Source organism: Peromyscus leucopus, chromosome 9 (genome assembly GCF_004664715.2).
Source record: "Peromyscus leucopus breed LL Stock chromosome 9, UCI_PerLeu_2.1, whole genome shotgun sequence".
NCBI classification, from domain to species: domain Eukaryota; kingdom Metazoa; phylum Chordata; class Mammalia; order Rodentia; family Cricetidae; genus Peromyscus; species Peromyscus leucopus.
Window position 1 is genome coordinate 54,672,173 of NC_051070.1, and position 20,056 is coordinate 54,692,228.

Here is a 20,056-nt window from a genome sequence, read left to right on the forward strand (position 1 = left end):
GCTATGATATCCTCTCTGTTAGACCTTAGACTAATTACTCCTTCTATGCATTTTATTTCCTTAAGTGTAAAATCACGAAAATGACAACACTTACTTGGTGGGTTTAGATCTAAGCAACTGTCCTAAAGGCCCCAGAGAATGGTGTATTGAAGGACACAGCATCAGACTAGGGCTCTTCTCCTTGTTTCTCAGTATCAAAAACAGAAACATAAAAACAGGACAGAGACTGCTGAAGGCTGAGCAATTCTCTATAAATATGTGTGCACCTAGATCCTCAAGACCTTTACACCCTACATGCATGTGCTTATTAACCTTAACAAAAGCAAGCAAAAAATAAATAAATAAATAAAAATGTAGGTAAATGGTGGATGGACAGGTAGATCTCTGTAACACCAAACTCACTTCTAGAGACAGGACATGTCTCAATCCTGTGTGTGCTGGAACAGTCAATGCTCAGTTTGGTGGGTGGGAGTTTAGGTGGCTGCTGTTTTCTCTCCTTTTGTCACTCACTCCATTTTCTTTAAAAATTCTTTATTAAGGATCATGAGAGGTACCTCGACCCAAAAGAGGTAGAAGTGGCAAAGAGGAGTGGAGATGGATCGTCTCATAGTGCTCATCTTGTTTTCCTCCACCTCCTAACCTAAGCCTTCCCTTCCACAGGGTGAAGAAGTTCACCTGCCTGAAGACTGGCTCCATCGCAGCCTTAGAAGGATGCTAAGGTCATTTGATTTATAACTAGAGTGGAGCCAATTTTCAGACTTCATAACACATAGTCCTAGCAATACCTCCTTCATGTTGATATTATTTACTTTATACCGGTGAGTACAAAAGGTCTCAGACAGAGTTAGAAATTTCTCTCAGGTCAGTTTCAAGAAAGTGATCAAACTGTGATTCTCAGTCAGATCCAACTTGACCCTAGATCCTATAGGCCAAGACTTAGCCACTGATACACACAAAAAAATACTTGGAATGCCTCAGGTCCAAAGAGATGGAGACATATTTGCAGTGATTCAGAGTCAGGAAACGTTCAGATTAGAAATCAAAAACCCAGGCTGAGCCTGACCATCTTTCAATAATACCATGTAAACTTTGTTTATTGTTATAATAAAAAACTCGAGGAAAAATAAGAAAGCTGGGGGTGGAGAGATAGCTCAGCAGTTAAGAGCACAGACTGCTCTCAGAAAGGATCCAATTCAGTTCCCAAAACCCATGCTGGGAGACATACAACCATGCATAATTTTAGCTAAAGGAGATCCAACCCCCTCTTATATATTCACATGTACATAAACCCGCTATACATGCATACACATAATTTAAAAATAAATATTTTTTTTAAAAAGCAAGACTCAACATTTTCTTCCTGTCATACATTGATATATGAGTATCAAATTAGTGTATATTTGAATTGTATTGGGTTAGGATGTTTTTAAAAGTGATATTTGAGTTGTTGACTTGAATTTCATAAAAGTCATCAAATTAATTTTGGCTTGGGAAACTTTCTAATCCTTTCTGAAATGGTTCTAAATAATTATGCCATTGTGTATTATATATATATATATGTATATATATACATATATATGAAGTAGAATTCTCAGCATTGATGATTATAAAATAAAAATATTGATTAACTTGGAAAAATGTCAAATATGCTGTACATCCCACAGTATCTAGTACCCAATCAACCTTTACTTTTTATGTAAAGACAACAAACACTTTCATCACATCTGTATATGAACTTGAGTATGTCTTCAGTAAATAGTAAAATGCTATGTAAACCAAAGAAGTCTTTTAAAATAAATTCCTTTGCAATTTATTATGAGGAAATGTTTGATTTGTATACTTATTGCATATATCTATATACTCTGAGTCACTTAAAGTTTTCTCAGATAAAAAGGGTTGTGAGAGGAAACAGACCAACAAGCCCTGATCCAAACAAAACCATAACTCCTAAGCCGCTCACTGTTCTCACCTTCGTGAAGTGGCCATACCATTCACCTCCGTATCTCCAGTTTAAAATGAGGTACAAAGTAAACAAGTGCTTCTGGAATTAGATTTTTTTTTAAATTCCCATTCCAGTAAGCAAACTCTGATGAGCTCAGCCTTGACAGTTTTCTAGTTATGAGACTAAATGATGCCTTAAATAAAATATGCTGCCCATTTTTAATCTAATTATTATAATTAGGTTTCAATATGCCACAGAGTTATAACAATCTCAACAGAAATTATTTATAATCTTCTCTTTGAAACTGTAATTTTAGTGGGACCTGCAGTATTTTACCAGGGGTGGGCACCATCTTTCCAACTTTCTTATACAACCCAGGCTCACCTTCCAAGGGATGACATGGCCTATGGGGACAGGTCCTCCTATACCAATTAGCAACTAAGACAAGTCCTCACAGACATGCCACAGGCCAATCTGATCTAAGCATTTCCTCAATTGAGGTTCCCCTCTTCCCAAGAGACTCTGGGTTGTGTCAAGTGGACAGATGACGCTAACTGTGCCATTATCTTCTCACAGGACTATCTAAATTATTGATGGGGAGAGAGATTATTCTCCACGATGAAACAAGTAGCTCTGTAATGGTGGATCTAAGTAAATAATAATTAGCTGTATATTCCTAGGTATGTGTCTGTTCTATTCCTGTGAGTGTGTCTGGAGCTCACTGTTTCCTATGGAGGACATTTTGGGTGTCCAATTCGCAGGAGCATAGATGGGAAATGTCCTTGAAGATCAGAACACTGCAGTGTTCTCCTGCCCCATCCTTTCCCACCCACAGCCTGATCAGCATAAACGTCTTTTATCGGCCACTTCACAAAAATGGAAGGGCAGAGCAAGCGACTCTGCCTTGTTGCTCTTCACAGGGAGTTCTTGTCTTGGCCTTGGTGAAACACTGTTCTTCCAGGCAGTTCTAAACATACAAAGTGTCCCCTGTGGCATCAAAGACTCCTTGAGATGATAGTAAATGAGATTTAATTTTTAGCCACTAATACAGAAATAACAATGATTAGAATATTGACTGCGGATACTCTTCTAAGTCCTTCAGCCTGCAAAGCTTTTTAAAAATTACACAATGTTCTAAATTGCACCCTGCACTTATGAAATCCCTCCAGGATATGAATATGAAATTATAGAGCTCCCATTAGAATACGTAAAGCCCAAACAAATAAATCAAGACAGCACATAAGAATTGCAAATGGCACTGTGGTTTAAACACACAGATACAGTGCTTTGCCCCTCTGAATGCCAGTAGAGTGGGAGTTGCATCAAAAATTCTCTGTCTATAATTCTGAAACCAAGGATCTGGAAACTGATAAAGTCCATCTTTATTGTGACATCCTAATGGACTTTACCCATATTTGGATGGAGCAGACCAACCAGAAAATTAACTCCCGTATTTCCCCATCAAATTCATTTTCCTTCTCAACCTTACGCCCCACCCAAAGACCACCTGTCTTTACTTCTGTCTCTTAAGCAAGGTTTTGTATTTTATGGAAAATGGGACATTGAAAGTGGGATCCACCTTATAGAAAATGTTAATAGCAGATTCAGTATTCTTTCAACCACTGATTAGTCATGACATCATTTGAAAGTCAAAGGCATTTATTTTATGACAATAATAGTAAAGAGTGGTATAATTTAATGAACGTGTCCTGTAACTTGGAGTTTTCCTTTGATGAAAGGCCTTCCTGGAGAGGACTCTATTCTAGGAAACATCAATATTTGAAGGTTTGAGGATCACATCCCTTTTCCATTCTAAGCTTGAGACCGCATGACCAAAAGAGGAAGATGAGAGTTGAAATCTAGGCCTGAGGGTCAGCATTCTAGTGAAGATTGAGCTATACACATGTGGCTCCTAGAAACACAGGGACAGAAATACCTTGCCAATTTAATAATGATACAATATTATAGGTATACAGATGATGTATAGATGATATGTAGACAGATAGATGGTAAATAGAAGTTGATAGATATATCAATTTAAATATCACTCTTTTGAAAAGCATCACATATTTTGGTATTTTTATCTTAGGACAAAGACTACAGATCACACAAGTGAACAAAAATGTTCATTCCCTGGTGGAGTGGATTTTTGATAATACTGTAGCCTCTTCTGGTGGCATGGCTGTTCATTCGTCTTGCTATGCCCAGGGTGAACAGAAAACATGTAATTTTATTTCTTTGTCACTACCTAACTTTTACTGATAGCCACCCAACAAGATGCCACTGAGAGTACAGTTCCATTTGTCCTCACAGAATCATCTCCTTCTCCCTCTACCTTATGAATGAGTGAACACCTCACATGTGATGAATACCTCATGCCAAGAAAATGTTGCATTTACTTTGAGCTAATACATAACTCAAGCTAGTACATAACTCCTAAGCTGTATGCTTTTGAGCTGTACAGATTGGCCATTCTTTACTTATTTAATTGTTACTTATTAAATTAAGTGCTGGGAAGAAAGAAGTAGCAATGGAGTCAGTCTGGGATAAAATCCTGGCCTTACCATTTAGATATATGTTTAGCCTCAGGAAAGTTACAGGTCCTCTTTAAACATTAATTTCTTCATTTATAAAATGGGGATTTAAAATGTGTCTATTTTTAATTTTTTTTATAATTAAAGAAGACTTGCTTATAAAATACTTAGTTTAGTGTCTAGATCATGGCTAACACACAGTATACAAAGCTTTTCTAATTGTGATAAATGTATCATGGTTTCTGCCCTCAAAACCATTGATTTCGGGAGGGATGACCAAATAAGTACAAAGCAGTTGTTACACCTAATTTAAAACGACACTGGAAAACTTGAAAGAAAAGAGTGGAGTAATACATTCAAGTCAGTGAGCACATAGACATCTGTGTGCAGAGTGACACATTTTATTAGGGCCTTAAGAAACAGACTGACACGGAGAAACGGAGAAACGGCAGGGCAGCCCAAGGAGAGACATGCGCAAAGCTGGAAGCAGGACCATGCAACACAGCACAGTGAGGATGCTTCGAGCATGTGCTCACTATAGAAACGCAGCAGGAGACGGGACTGGGAAACACACTGGGGGCTTTGACACACAGTGAGGGGTCTTTATTTAAATGGTAACAGAGAACCTCTGGGCATTTCCAAAAGCGGAGGCAGATGAATGTGCTTGAACTCTGAAGTAAGGTGTGTGGATGCTACAGCAGTGATAGAAAGGGGAAATAAATAGAACAACTGGGAAGGAAGATGGAAGTTGAACGAATAAGGTAGTGTGGTAAGAGTAATGCAGAGAAGAGGACTGTCTCTGGGGTACCTGACACATGTACCGGACAGGAGCTGGCACACTGAGCAGAAGAAGCAAAGGTACAGAAAAAAATAAAAGCAATGAAATTTCAAGTTGAGTTGAGACAACGATAGAGATAAGGCCCAAGTCATGGAGAGAGAGATGAGGAGAGAGAAAGCAGAGACAGAGAGATAGAGACAGAGAGAGACATAGGAGAGAGAGAGGGAGAGAGAGAGAATCAGCTTAGAATAATAGTTGGTGAGCCTTCTTCCTTTGAAACCAGATGCTGAGAAGACAGAACAGTGGAGGGGAATAAAAGGTGCAGGGATGGGGTGACAGGATTCCTACCAGTGTCACAAAGCTATGGTAAGGGGGACTTTAAGTAAACTAGATGATCATCATATGAATGGGTACAGAAGAGTCAGTGATAAAGCCTGATAAATGACTAATAATCATTTTGTAAAATAAAAGTCACTGGTGAACTACTTGGAAAATACTTTAGATATATCTCATAATGCTAACCATGCAGAGATCACATGAGCCAGTAATTCCTGTCCTACATATCTACCCAGAGAGAAATGAAAATAAATGACTGAACATTTGAACATTAATGTTCATAGCAGCATTATTCACCAGAGCTCAAAATCACAGACAGCTCAACTGTGCACTAATTGATGAATATATAAATAAAATCTCTATAATTTTACAATGAATTGTCATTTGATGATTAATGAAATAATCTACTGATGTATATTACAATATGAGTAAATCTTAGAAACATTGTACAAAGGGAAAGAATGTAGTCACAAAAATAACTAACAAATTATATGCTCCAGTTTATGAAGTCATGCATCATTTGCTGATAAAGGTGTGTCCTTAGGTGAGCTCATCTATACAGTGCACTTATGTAAACCTAGATAATATAGCCAAGGCTGTATGGGATGGTCTATTGTGCACAGGCTACAAAGTTACAAAGCTTGTCATTGTCTTGAACACTGTAGGCAATTGTAACCCAATGGCAAATATCTGTGCTTCTAAACATACCTACAAGTAAAACAATGCAGTAAAAATACTAAGGACAAAGGTTGTTTGGTTCAGTTATAATCAGCTAAGTATTGTTATGTATGAATAGATAAACATGTAGTCTCTTTCCATACTCTCTCCCTCTAAGACCCCCAGCCTGATCACTCATGTTCCCATCCCTACCTGCTCTCGATCCACTCAAGAAATCTCTTTTCCCCTTCTCAGGGAGATCCAGGGACCTTCCCCCATGAACCCTCCTTGTTACCTATCTCTCTGGGTCTGTGGGTTGTAGCATAGTTATCCTTTATTTTATAGCTTATATTCACTTATGAGTGAGTACATACCATGTTTCTCTTTCTCTGTGTGGGTTACTTCACTCAGGATGACTAGTTCCACCCATTTGCCTTCAAATTTCCTGGTGTCCTTGTTTTTAAAAGCTGACTAATACTCCGTGGTGCAGATATACTACATTTTCTCTATGCATTCCTTGGTTGAGGGGCATAAAGGGGGTGCATTTTGGGGTCAGGTAAAAACCTGGTACAAGAGAATCTCCTGAGAATCTTCAAGAATGACTCTAGGTAAGACTCCTAGCAATAGCAGATACATAGTATGAACTGGATCATCTCCTGTAACCAGATTGGTGTCTAGCCAAATTGTCACCAGAGAGGCTTCAACCACCCATTGACAGAAGCAGATGCAGAGCCACAGACCAACATTAGGTAGAGTTCTGGGAATCCTATAGAAAAGGGGGAGAAAGGATTGTAGGAGCTAGAGAGGTCAAGGACACCACAATAAAACCCACAGAATCAACTAGCTTGGGCTCATAGGGGCTCACAGAATCTGAACCAACAACCAGAGAGCCTGCATGGGACTGACCTAGGCGCTCTGTATTTATGTGACAGTTGGGTAGCTTGGTCTTCTTGTAGGACTTCTAACAGTGGAAGCAGGGACTGTCTCTGACTCTTTTACTGATTTTTGGGATCTTACTCCTCATGAGTCTGTTTTTCCAATCTTAATACAAGGAGGGGTTCTCAATCTTGCTGTGACTTGATATGCCATGGTTTGTTGATACTCATGGGAGATCTGCTCTTTTTCTGAATAGAAATGGAGGAGTGGATGGGGGGCACACACAGAGGGAGGTAGGGGGAGAGAGTGAATGGAGAGGAAGGAGAGGAAATTGTGGCCAGGATGTAAAATCAATCAATCAATGAATTTATTTCTAAAAACAATGATATATTCTTATTAAACTCTCAGAGCTCAAATTATTGAGTCAACCTTTTCCTTCTTTTCTTTCTTTCCTTTTTTTTTTTTTTTGTGTGTGTATGTGTGGCATGCCTGTGCACATGCGCATGTGTAAACACACAAATGTTCATGTGGAAGCTTGAGGGCATCTTGGAGTTGTTCTTCAGATGTCAATCACCTTCTTAATCAATCAATCAAACAAACAAAACAAAATAAACAACAACAACAACAAAACCAGAGTCTCATCCTTGCCTGGGTTGCCAAGTAGTCTAGACTGGATATCTACCAAGTCCCAAAGGTGCTGGGATTACCAACACCATGCCACCACGCCCAGTGGTTCTGAGAATCAAACTCAGGTACTTGTAGCTTACAGGGCAAGAACTTTACCGAGTAAGCCATCTTCCTAGTCCTTCATTTGAATTTTCTTTTTCTTTTTTTTAACATATATATATATATATATATATATATATTTTTTTTTTATTTTTTAAATTCATTTTACATACCAACCACATATCCCCCTCTCATCCCTCCTCCTGCTCCCCCCTCCAGCCTTCCCCCTCCCTGTCCCTAATACATCCATCCCCTCCTCCAAAAGCGTAAGGCCTCCCACAAGGAATTAGCAAAGCTTGGTACATTTAGTTGAGGCAGGACCAAGGCCCTCCCCTCTGTATCAAGGGTGACCCTAGATAACAGGATCCAGAAAGCCAGCTCATGCACCAGGGATAGACCCTGATCCCACTGCCAGGGGCCCCTCAAACAAACCAAGCTACACAACTGTCTTGCTTATGCAGAGGGCTTAGTCTGGTCCCATGCGGGTTTCACCACTGTTGTTAAAAGTGGCTTCGGCAATTATTTGCTTCAAAACTGGTTAGAGACTTAAATTAGTTGGTGGTTGTAGAAAACTCCACACTCAGATGCTTTTACGCAGGCAATTAACGTACCCAAAACTACAAAATCAGAAGAAGAAAGAAAACACCTCAGCAACTCCCAATGCCCTCTCCACCTCTTTAAACCAGCATCTGGCCTGGCAGCAGTGGCGGCGCATGCCTTTAATCCCAGCACTAGGGAGGCAGAAGCAGGCGGATCTCTGTTAGTTTGAGGCCAACCTGGTCTATAGAACAAGTTCCAGGACAGGCACCAAAACTACACAGAGAAACCCTGTCTCAAAAAACAAACAAACAAACAAACAAAAAAAAAAAAACAGCACCTTGTCAGCTACTTAGGGACAGCCAGACTTGCAGCAGATAGTGAATAGCTAAGTACTATCCATTTCCCATCTTCTGAGCTACCACATTTAGAGAACAGAACTGAGGCACCACTGCTTCAGGGCTTACATTATCTAATATTCAAAGATTAATCTGCTACCCAAAGCCCTACAGCACAAAAGTGGGAACATACTGCAGTGTCTCAGTTCGGTGAACAGAGACATAATTCATTGGCATCTCCTTGCTAAGTGTCAGGGCAGGCTCAGTGCTTAAAGGACTTTCATCTTACCATACCAGCTACATTAAGAAAGAATTGCTCTAGTATAATAGAACAGTAGATTTACTAGCTTTTATAAATAATATTAAATAATATGAACACTGAAAGAGACCTAAAAAGGAAAGGTATTATAAAGCTTAAAATAAGAATCCAGCAAAGTTTGCAAACTTCTCTGGGACATAATGACAGAATACTAGCATCTTTAAATATTTATATGACAAGCATATGCCTCTATCTACTTCGAACATAAAAACAAGCCATTTTACAATTATGAATATTTTCATTTTTCACATGGGAGAAACCAAAGCCCCAAGAGAATAATGAACTTCTCGAGTGTGTGACAATCAATAGATAAACAGGACCCAGATTTCCTCTGGAGTCTAATTTCAATGATTTAACCAGGCATGACAATGATTTTAAAAGTACAGAAAGTTTGGAAAAGCAGATACTGTGTCAAATTTCCTCAGATAATAGCCTTACAGTATAAAGAAATATGACAAGATCTTAATGGATTGTCATTGGTCCCATTGCAAAAAAAAAATGCATAGAAGGAAGATGAGAGTCTGAGTAAATGCTTCCTAAATTTTCATGTTGAACTCTCAGTCTTAGAATAATGTTATATAGAGGTGAGACCTTGGGTAATAAGGTCATGAGGATAGAGTTCTCCTGGCATGAAGGTATCTCAGAAAAGCAAGGGCAGATAGTTGGTGCTGGAACTTATGTAAACATAAGAGATGTCAGAAATGGCACTACAAAGGGGAGGCTGTAATTTCATGGGGTCACAGTCATAGTTGAAAAGCTATTCAGTACAGACAGAGAACAGAAGTCCTTGGCTTCTGACCTCTTCTACCGTCTCCTATTGACTGACGCCAACAGGAGGCTGGCCTAGGAACACAGGAAGGCATGCTGAAGAGGTCAGTCCCCAGAATGTGGAGCAGAACTGCAAAGCACCATAGGCTCGGGTGGATATACAGTATGAGAACCCATGTTCCTCTAAGAACCACAGGCTCAGGGTAGGAATGCAGTGTGAGAACCCAGGATACATAAAGTTGGGTACACAAGAATTTCTTTCCATATCTTGAAACACTGAAGCTTCGTCTAGATCAAGGGCATCCAACCTTTTACTATCAGGATATGACACTGTTATCTGTAAATTTATTGGGCTACATTTATAGCCATCTTTGGACACATGCAGCCTGTAGGCTGTAGACTGAACTTGCCTGATTTAGGTGGATTAGTTTCATCCTCATCAGGCAGTAAAAGAAAGGCCTTCAGTCAGAAGAGAAAATCATGTTTAAAGTCAAGTTCATAATGTTATATAGCCTTTCTATCCTATATTTAGATACTTTGGGAGGAGTGTATCACACAATTATGGATAGGGCCTAGTTACTAGGGGGTAGGAACCCAATCTGTATGGAACCTGTCTTGGTAATTGGTTTGGAGTTTAATGTTGAATCAGCTGTCTTAGGGTCAGGACAGGGATGGGAAGGAAATCTCACAGGGGAAGTCAAAACTCCAACTACAAAATCAGTTTTAACAGAGAAGGCTGCTGAAAATTTCATAAGCTTTGCTAGGTAACTGCCAACCCATAATAAATTACCACTGTGGTTCCCATCTAGTTTTTTACATTATATATAGAGATATTTTACTCCTTATGTATGAGAAACCCCCCAGAGAGATGTGAGAAGTAAGATATGTAATCCCTTACTTTATTACCCACAAGAAGCTGATTTTAAGTTTGGTATGTTTCTAGATAAATGTTGATTATAGGTTTGAAGCATGTTTTTGAAATTTGCATGAAATATCTGGGTATGATGTGGAGGCTTGAAACCATCACGCAGCAATGATGAACATGGGATTCAGTGACCTCCTTCCAAGGACTGAAGACAAAGAGCCATGAGAAACCTGCAAAGAGAGGAATACCATCATACTGCCATGCCTCCTAACATAGTCTACAGCACAGGCCTCAGTTCCCTGCAAGCATGGGTCTCTCTCTCTCTCTCTCTCTCTCTCTCTCTCTCTCTCTCTCTCTCTCTCTCTCTCTCTCTCTCTCTTTCTCTCTCTCTCTCTCTCTCCTCTCCCCTCTCCCTCTCCCTCCCTCTCTCTCTCCCCTCTCCCTCCCCCCCTTTCTCTCTCTCTGCCTCCTTGTTTTTGACCTGAGCAAAACCTACACAGAGATGCTTCACCTGAAAACATTAGCTCACCCTGTACTGCAATGCTTACTCTGCCAGGTATCAGAGTGGATTACTCAAACATGACACTGCAAATCTAAGGCTCCATAACTTCTTTTTTAAACCCAGCAATTCCACCTGGATTTTCCCAACTTAGATGAAGGGGAAAGGTGCTATTCTCTCACCTGGCTCACACCATCTCCAAATATAACTCAATCTTCAATGGTTATGCTTTATATTCCTGGCACATCTTTACCCTGTGAATCCTTGCTCAAACAGAAACAGAGTAATGTGTTCTTATTTTAGCTCTCTTCTTAAGTGACCTTGAAAAGCTAAAAAAGATCTCACAAGGAACTTTCTTTTCTTGGGGTCCTGGTGAAAGAAGGGGAGAGAGTCCTGGCCTGTCAACTGCAGAGCATAAGATGGTTACAAATGAATGCAGTCCTCCTCCGGGGACCAGGCTGTATCTAGGCAGATGCTGGCAGTGCTGCGGCATTGCACATAAATGAGTGATGCACTGCAGATAAATGCAAATCAACCCATCTTCTGGGCAGCGAGCCGATTCAGGGAGGAGGCCTTGCCGTTTACTGGAAGCATACTGTCCCCATCCCCAATCTCCAGTCATTTCTCTAAGAAAAGGTCGGATGAAGGACCAGTCGCCATGAAGGGACATTGTCCAACAGGAGCTTTGTGACTTTCCAAAGCAGTGACCAAATCCCACTTTCTGAAGGTGCAATCAGCATTACAGACTTAAATGAACCAGGACATTCTCCCCTCACAGATTTATTTCAAACCATGTTTGTGAAACATCCTAAGAAAATTTGACTGAGAACATTTGTGACTATTTTTTTACCATGTGGAATTAGACCATTGGTATAAACTAGATATTAGCTTTAAGATTTACAATTCTGTGATAGTCATAATCCTAAAGATGAAAGAAATTGTGGAATATCTATTCTAATGGCATGATCTACCTGCAGTAGGAAGTTTGCTTTAGAGAATTTCTGCAAAATTCCGTGTTCATCTCTCTGGAGACAGGAAGCCCACTCACTATCAACACAGCACATCCCTTTGACAGTTCTAGTTACCAGAAACCCCCTCCTGATAAGAAGCTAACATGTGCATCAATTACCTCTCCTCCTCCCCTACCCCACTCTCCAGTTCTCCATCCCAAATCCACTCCAATGAATCCACCTGCTCTTCTACATGGGTGTTTAATGTGTTCTGACTTCACAGAAGCCTGATGTACATAGTTGCATGTTTCTTATGAAGGGTATGCCATGCTGTGAAACTGAACAGCAAATGCAGACCTGCAGCATCGCACCTGTTCAGTAAGTGTGTTTTCCTTACAATGATCTCTGAAATCTGAGGAGGACCTAGCAAGTGAGAGGGAGTTTGAATAATAGTTCCTGTTTATCTTCACAGAGAGAGGAGGAATATGCTGTGATCTACACTACTCACATCATCCTGCCACAGCCTCGCAAGCAGCTGAGACTAGAGGCTTGAGACAAACCTTCTCAGAAAGTCCAACACACAAATACAGGAGTCTTAGATGGGACAAATAAAATGGTGGATTAGAAATCAGCCATGGAGTAATTAATGAAGTTTCTCAGAATTGTAGGGTGTGGGTTTCTCAGGAAGGCCCATTCAAGCTCAGCACACAAGAGTGGTGGCACCTATGTAATATCCTAGGGCACTAAGCATTAGGAAAGTAACCTTGTCTTGGCTACTGTTCTGTTGCTGTGAAGAGACACCATGACCTCGGCAGTTCTTATAAAAGAAAGCATCTAATTGGGGGCTTGCTTACACTTTCAGATCATCATGGAAGGAAGCAGACTGGCACCATGCTGGAGCAATAGCCAAGGACTTTATATCCTGATCCACTGGCAGCAGGCAGAGGGAGATATGGGGTGGGAGGTTGGGGGGGAGGGAGACAGAGGGATACACAGAGGGTGTGCCTAGTGTTGGCTTTTGAAACCTCAAAGTCCACCCCCAGGGATGCACCTCTTCCAACAAATCCACATCTACTCCTGTCAGGGACCAAACATGAACCATAGAAAGTACCAGCTAGGCCAGAGAACAAGCCACAGGCCCTAAACCACATGCCCCCAAAGATAAAGAACATCCCGCAGTCAGGTAGCATAGCAACAGAACAACGGATCCTGACCAGTGACCTTATCACCTAGCACAACATCCTGCAGCTTCATGACCTGCACGTGCCCCCTCAGCTGCACGTCTTGCATGTCCTGCACCCCTTCCTTCCTTCCTGCCCCTACCCCTCCCATGCTATATAAGCCTTGCTGAGAAGAATGAAATTTGCAGCTTGATCAGAACCCTGTCTTGCTGTCTTCCTTTGTGTCTCCCGTCCCTTTCATTCTCTCCTGCAGGTGGATCGTCCCCATTGAGACCCCACTGGCCAGGACATACTCCAACTAGACCATGCCTCCTAATTCTTCCCCAACAGTTCTACTGACCAGGGAACAAGCATCCAAATATATGGGTCTATAGGCGCCATTCTCATTCAAACCATAGTAATCTTAACATTGCAAGAAAGAACACTGAGTTCATACAAAAGAACAAAACCCGACTGGTGTCAGATGACCCAAGGGAGAATGCAGAGGACCAGGAGGCCATGTTCTCGGGAAAAAAAAGTATTTCTAATACAGAGCTTTGTTCAGCCAAATGTTTGATCAGCAATGAGCAGAGAATGAAAAGACATTCTCGATATAATGAAACAAAACTCAGAAAATAGAGTGTGCAGCCCAAAAGAGAAGTCAAAAACTCCAGAACTGAGGGAATGAAGATACCAACATGGAGGGTATGAGTGGTGGCCAGAGAAAGAGGGTAAAAAATATGTAGAATTTGTATTTGTTTAGTGAAAGGTGACATAAAAAAAACATGCAATGAATTGGACATACTGAGAGAAGATTTATATCATGGTAATAATTCAGTTATAAATTCATAACAGGAATGTTAAAATATAAAAAAACTAATCAAATGCAAAAAAGGTAGTTGTTCTTTATAGGGAGTACAGAAAAAAAAAAGTTGATCCAAAGGAAACAGCTATGGTGTACATCAGGACTCAGCTACCAAGGTTAACAAGGTGAAGACAGAAGAGATTTGTCACTTAGTGGTTCCTCCAGTGTGGCCCTTTGGAAAGCCATGCAGCTGCACCAGTGGTACCTGAAATCTTGTTTGAAATACGGGTTTCCCAGGTTCTCTCCAGTTCACTCAGATGGGATGGGAGTGGGGGCAGAATCTGTATTGAAATGAGCAGACAAGCTGACTTGGATGCCTATAGGTCTGAGAGTGACTGATTTAACTAAATGTCTAGAGTAGAGGTGATAGATACTTCATGCTTGTGATAGAGAGTCCCACATATGGACATAAGGGAAACATTCTAATGCTTAAATGAAATTAATACTTGATAAAAATAGGAAATACAATGGAAACATGGTGTTTAGAGCTGTGGAGGTAGATTTTTAAAAGTAATTAAGAGAATTTACTGTAGCATGCCTTAGAATCAGGGATGGGTGAGAGAATAGAGGATTTTATCTACACATCTCATGAGAAAACTGGCCTCTGAAATGGGTTTATATTTCTATTGGTAAAATATAAACCACATTATAGAATGAGATTTGTCTTGCTTGGTGGTCTTTCTGACCTGTTGTTTTCAGATTCACTGGCAGTAAATATATTTTGCCTTTCTAAATTATAAAAAAGGGGGGGGAGGTATTGGACTCATAGTTGAACTTGTATAAAGTTATTAAGGTTACTTGAATTGTTTTCATACATCTTGTTTTAAAATCACTTGCACAACAAACACTAATGATTTGGGGTCCCAAACTTCAATTGAAGATTGGTATTAGTGAGTCAGCCATACCACTCAGTGATAGCATGGTTGCCTACTGTGTATGAGGCTTGGGTTCAGTGCCCAAGGAAGAAGGAAAGATGGCAGAGGGGGGCATGGAGAACAGAAGGAAGGTAGTAAGGGAGGGAGGGAGGGAGGAAGGGAGGGAGGGAGGGAAGGAGGGAGGGAGGGAGGGAGGGAGGGACAGACGACATAAGAATACCATATTCTTGGCACAGTAACACACAGTGAGTTCAAGGCCAGCCTAGTCTTTGTAATGAATTTCTAATCAACCATGGCTTCAGAGTAAGACTGTTACAAACAAGCAAATAAATGGGAAAAGGGTACTACATTGCTATCTTTATAGATAAGAATTTTAATTACATGCCATTACTAGAGAAAGTCTAGGGAAAAAAGCATGATACCACGAATTAACTTATGGAATAAACTTATGTAAGATAGATTAGTATGATATGATGATATGATAGATTAGATTAGATAAATACATATAGAAATAATACCTAGATATAGATAAGTGTATCAATAGATAGACGATAGATACATAGAAACATAGATGTTATATGTGATAGATGACAGACAGATATAGATGATTAACAAATATAGATAATCAATCAATACAAATTAGACACATAGATTTAGATAGATGATTGATATATGATAGCTAAATCAACCAATCAACAGATAGAAGATGCATAGACCTTGTTATTGTATGCTCACGTAACTAGACTATCTCCTTGATTTCTTTCTCATGGTGGTCTGAAACATGGTTTCTAGTCGGAATTGAGGAAATCCCGGCATGAAAACATCCTTGAAGCTCTTTTAACCTCACACAGCTGCTGAACCTACCTCCCCAGCCCCGTTCAACTCTGTCCAGTTGTAACTGTTTTCATTCCAGCTCCTCAGCTTTGTGTGGCGTCTGCAGACACCCAAGGACTTCTCTGTTGGTGTAAGGAGCTTGGTCGACTAAGATCAACAAATGGCTCTGCAATTTTCTATAATCTTTAACGAACTGAAAAATCAGATTTTGGGATGGCAAAGCCTGTTCACTAAACAATAAAAACACATCTTTTTCTTTTAAAACAGATCGGGGAAATTCATAAAGTAAATGAGAGAAAAAAATTAAGTTTTTTTTTGCGTCATTTTTCTGAAGACACAGCTGAAAGTTTCTGCTGGAAACAGTGAACATAGTGCCCTCCCTGACTCAGTTTACCCTTGGGGTCCTCCTTTCTTCTTGTTTTATTCAGCAGACATCCCTGTCTCTAAATAATGCAATGTGGCTGGGATTCAGCCCTGGCATTGACTGACCTGAGAAGCAGAGGATGCTGTGTAGATTCTCAATCGGGTTTCTGGAAGCATCTCTGAAGTGTGCACACTCCATCCTCATTCCAGAATGTCACCACAAATGTCACATTCTCCCCGAGCCAGCATCCCATCACTCTGACTTCTCAGATACCCACATGTCTGGTGTGTATGGCATCCTGCCCAGTCTTGGAAATCTTTGTCCACACCACTGCCTTTTGGTTTCTCCAGGCTAGCCACATTTGGATGTTGTGCTCTCCTTTATCCTCAAGATAATGTACTCCCACCCACCCTGAACCACTGATGGTCCGAAAACTAGGCCAGAAGTGGGCCATAAGTCAGCTGATATAAATATACATGAATCCAGGTAAAGGGGGGTGGTGTGATGATATTATGTTCCCCAATATATTTTGCACCCTAATAAACTTATCTGGGGTCAGAGAACAGAACAGCCACTAGATACAGAAGCCAGAAAACGGTGGCACACACACCTTTTAATCCTAGCATTCCGAAGGCAGAGATCCATCTGGATCTCTGTGAGCCACATTGGAAACAGCCAGGCATGGTGACACACACCTTTAATCCCAGGAAGTGATAGCAGGAAGCAGAAAGCTATATAAGGCATGAGGACCAGGAACTACTCTGGTTAAGCTTTTAGGCTTTTAGCAGCATTTCAGCTGAGATTCATTCCGAATGAGGACTCAGAGGCTTCCAGTCTGAGGAAACAGGATCAGCTGAGGAATGGGCGAGGTGAGGGGAGGCTGGTGGTGGTTTGCTCTGCTTCTCTGATCTTCCAGCATTCACCCCAATACTTGGCTCGGGGTTTGTTTTTATCAGTAAGACCTTTTAAGATTCGTGCTACAGGGTGGCTTTAGGTCTCAAACTGGCTGAGAATAAAGATGACTTTTTATTTGAGTATAGTTTGGTTATCTTCCTGAATGTGAGAGAGAAATTGCAGCATCCCTGGGAGACAAACCAGCTCAACTGTTTCGCTGTCCTTTAACCTCTTCATAATGGATTGTCAAACATCATTCCATCGTTTCCAGCTCTTCTCCCTCCTCTGCAGGGGGGAATGGAACTAGGGATTTCCCTTGGGGTGTGGGCCACACAGCTTGTCTGGCTTGTTTCAGATCAGACAGAAAGCTGAGAGGTCACTGCTGTGGCACAGCTGGGCCTGACTTCCGTCCAGGCTAGAAAGGAGAATGGCAGAAACCAGGGAGGGGGGCAAGGCTCCGCCCCTGCTGCCAGCTACCTCCCCGACTGCAGAATCTGTCTCCCTGGAATACTTCTCTATTCTCCCTTTAAGCCTTTTTCTTTCCTAGTGAAATGTAACATTCGATGTGCTTATAGCAAAGTGCATAAAATATAAATTCATGGTTTAATAAATTATTGTAAAGCAAACATCCTTCGAGTCCCTTCCAAGGGCAAAATAAGAACATTGCTCACAGCCTGAAGGCACGTGGCACTCAGTTCTTAATCAGAATCCTTGCCTATATCCTCGACTAAACCTGACCTGACTTGGATGGTGATCATCTGCTTGCATTTCATGAGAGTTTTGATACCTATGTATGAATCTCTAAATAATGTTAGCATTGCTTATTTTTTGACCTTTACGTAAATGAGATTATATGCTGTGTATTTTTGGTCTGGCTTCCTTCTCTTATAATTAAATTTCTGAAGATTTTATTGTATTATACTGGGTTACATAAGGCCATTTTCATGCAAGTATATAATGTATTTTGAGCATATCTCTGGTAATTCCTCACTACCCTCCCTCATTCTCCTCCCTTCTCTTAATATTCTCTTTTGCTGAACTAGTCATTTTTGTTTCTACCTTCTTGAAATCTCTACCTCTCTAATTTCATGTATCTGCATAAAACCTGAAAATTATAGTCTGAATGCAACAGACCTTCCCTCTGACCCAGCTATGCCACTTCTGGGCAATTTCCCAAAGAGCTCTGAAGACAGCCTATCACAGAGGTACCTGCACATCAGTATTGCAGTGTGTTTGAAGTCCTAGTCACAATACCTAAGCTATGGAACCAACCTAAATTTCTAGCAACAAGGGAATGGATAAAGAAACTATGCATAGATACACAATGGTATTCATTTGGGGCATAAATAAGAATGAAATTATGTCATTTGCAGGAAAGTGGAAGCAGCTAGATTATCATCACTATATTTTTGAGACTCCCCTGGGAACTCACATAATAAAGAGTTAACGGATCATCATTCCTCCCTATCAGTGCATCGCATTACCGTATGTAAAATATCTATGAATTATTCCAGTTGATGAGACCATGGGATTGCCTTTTGTATTTGGGTTCTTATAAGCAATGCTCCTGGAAAGGCTTCCACACAGTTCACTTTAAAAGTCTTTAATAGTTGCATTTGTTTGCTAATCACACACACACACACACACACACACACACACACACACACACACACACACACGTAAGCCTGACTCAAGGCTGAAAGAAACTTCTAATTAATTGTCTATGTATTTCATGTTCTTCTGTGCATGTGTGCCCTGGACATGCTTGTGGAGGTTGGAGGTCAGCTCACAGGAGCCCGCTTCTCTCCTTTTACCAGCTCAGTTCTGGGGACCAAACTCGGGTTGCCTGGCTCAGTGGCAAGTGCTTTACCCGCCAAGTCTACTGGCCAGACAGGAAAAAATTTTTTCAAGGACATTTTCAGTCCCTTTGTTTCTTATCTTTGGTCTTTCAAAAGTCTGATCAGTCCTGAAGAGGAATAGAGAAGTCCTTGTTCCCTTACTAGTCCCTATGACACACTTCAATCTCATGAGGAAAAATTCCTCTTGTGATCATGCCAGAGAAATGTGAAATCCTAAAAGCTCCCTGCTCACCAAGAACATCTCACTACACCTAGATTTTATAACAGTTTTGAAACCTTGAGGAAGTCACCTGACCTCAACAAACTTTCATATCTGTTCATGCCTAATTCACAAAGAAACAAAATTAGTATACAACTGTGCATGCTTTATATCAGGTGCAAGGCATTTTGCCTTCCGTGTAGTGAATGACCTTCTTAAGCATTTAAGACCTTTGTGAAGCAGGTGTCCACACACCTTGCTTTTTCATGTATTTCCCCACAGTTGCTAGGATAATATTTATAGAATACAGAAAGTAGAACTCTGGAACACGCCCATCATGACTGATCATGGCTCATCACAGATCATCTCTTTTTTAAAAAATAGTTTGACGTGCCAGCTGAATTTTGTGCATCTCTATCTGGTCAAATTATTACACTATATTTCGTTATTAATTTACTTCTCATTTTTGTTTGAAGCAAGGGAGAACATTTAATACACAATCTAAACTGAGCTCAAACTCACACTTCATAGCTTTCTTTAAAATATCTTTGTCCTTTCATTAAAACATGGTGCAAAACTGAAATATAGATTTTAAAAGTAGTTCATATTTAAATATGTCCCATATACCTGGAAAGTGAGGTTTACAACTGAATGCTACATTGATTTATAATTTGATTATTTTTTTTAAGGAGGAAGGATGTGGGGGATGTTTGGGCCTCATATAAAATCTACATTTTCTTTATGCTGAAGGTTTGAGCATTAGTATTGTTTTACTGTGACAGAAAGAGAAAGTCTGTTCCCGAATCCTAGTCTACAGAGTTTGTCTTGACAGCTTGTCTCACCACAGCAGTAAGAAGGAGGTGCTTGGTCACATTGATTGC